General features: G+C 38.5%; 1 non-coding gene across 1 annotated transcript; it reads right to left on the bottom strand.

The window, feature by feature from the left end:
• Nucleotides 1–802: 802 nt before the first annotated feature.
• Nucleotides 803–879, bottom strand: LOC139640340 (small nucleolar RNA SNORD83). Its single transcript, XR_011694908.1, has one exon. It is a non-coding gene; the product is annotated as a small nucleolar RNA SNORD83 (small nucleolar RNA).
• Nucleotides 880–1,786: the final 907 nt, after the last annotated feature.

The raw sequence follows: 1,786 nt of genomic DNA, 5'->3' as shown, positions 1-1,786 counted from the left end.
AGTTGGTCATCGACTTTTCATTTCTAGGTCCGGAGCTTCATTCACATCCAGTCACCAGCTGAGATTGTGACAGCAGCAAAAGTTTCACAGTCAGTGGGCAAGCAGTCATAATAGTACATAAAATCAATTTCTATCTATTTTCATGTGAGGTTTTTTTTTTTCCTTCCCACAGAAATCCAAGGTTGGTGTACAATGGCTTTTTCCCTTACTCTCAATATCAATACGTGCAGACAGGGAAAAATTCTTCTTGGAAAGTATGACCCTGGGCACAGAATGAAATAATACTACATGGGGTCCACTTCCCTGTGTTTGTGCACAGAAGTGTGTTTTTATGATGTTTTCAGAATGGATGTGAGTGGCGGCGACTACGGGTCCCCGGAGCGGACAGTTTTGGTGGCTGAATGTTCCTTAGCTACTGTAGAGAAATGTTAAAGTGTCCTACCAAAGGAGAGCAGAGGTTTACATCAGCAACATGAATCATTATTGGTTTATGATTGTTTTATAAAAAAGCTTATTTGCGATTCTACTTGTACTCTTCTGCTGTAACCCACCTCAACAACTACAATGAAGGTGCCCTTGACTGAGGCGTTTCACCCCCAGCTGCTCAAGTGGAGCTGCTCAGTAGCCAGTAGGGCTGTACTGAGCAGCTCCCAGGTGTGTGTGTGTGTGTGTGTGTGTGTGTGTGTGTATGTGTGTGGGTGTGTACGTTATATATTCATCCTACCTTCTGGAACTGATTTCCAAGGCCATTAAAGCTGCATTAAAGGTAAGTTTGGAGGAAAACAGGAAGACCAATACACTAAACCAATGGCAATGAGTGACAGCTGATTGACGGCTCAGAGCAAAGCCCTCCTCCTCTTAAAGTTAACTTCAGTTGGTCGAGGCGCAAAATTTACTACTGAGAGCAAATAGAAGAGCAAAGGTGCTATCAATGTTTCTGAGATTCTGACTCATGTATGTTCAACCAACATGGGGATTTCTTTTGCTGAATTCAAACAAAATCTCAAATTATAAAACCTAGCTACTATCTTTAAATAAGAATGTAAATACCTGCAACCAGTGTCTGAAATTAACTTTAACTACTTAATGAATTAATTAACTAATAAAGGGCTGGTAAAGTAAAATAAATTACCTGCCAAGAGTAATTTTTATCAGCCAAAATAATATGTATAATATGCATCTTTAATAGAAATATGTCATCCTGCCTTTTTTCAAAGCTATTTTGTGTATAGAATCAGGTACTGCGTGAATTCATTCAATAAAGAGACGAGCAGATTTAGAGTTTAAATTTAAAATTTGTTCACTCGCTTATGCAATGGATTTTTTTGTTCATGTTTCTTCATCGTGATCTTTTTTTCTTTTTGATGGCCTCGCATAATAGACTTGTTGTACATACTATTTCTTTGGCACTTTTCAAAAGAAAGGTGCAAAGTGCTTTACAGTACAAGGTAAATCAACAGAGAGACAAGGATGAAGACATACAACAAACTTGCAAAACGTAGGAGGGATAAAAGAGATAAAACAGATAAAACATGGAAAACAGGAGATAAACCAGGGTAAAACAGGATTAATAAAAGAGGATGAATAATAGATGCATTACAAAAAAAGGCTTTCACATGAAAATAGGTTTTGAGAAGAGATTTAAAAGATGATACTGACGAGTCAAGCATTACCCAAGCAGTGGAGAAACAGAAGTTTAGACATTTCGCACTTTGTTTAGAGCAGCGTACCAGGCAGCCAATCAGGAGCCTGACTGACAGAGCCTTTGCTTTGCTTTGCTTTGCTT

Source organism: Centroberyx affinis, unplaced genomic scaffold (genome assembly GCF_046629955.1).
Source record: "Centroberyx affinis isolate AG114_WGS23_722 - 3 ecotype Tasmania unplaced genomic scaffold, CSIRO-AGI_Caff_v1 ptg009119l_1, whole genome shotgun sequence".
Lineage (NCBI taxonomy): Eukaryota > Metazoa > Chordata > Actinopteri > Beryciformes > Berycidae > Centroberyx > Centroberyx affinis.
Note: the sequence above shows the minus strand (reverse complement) of the source record. Positions and strands in the feature narration are given on the sequence as shown.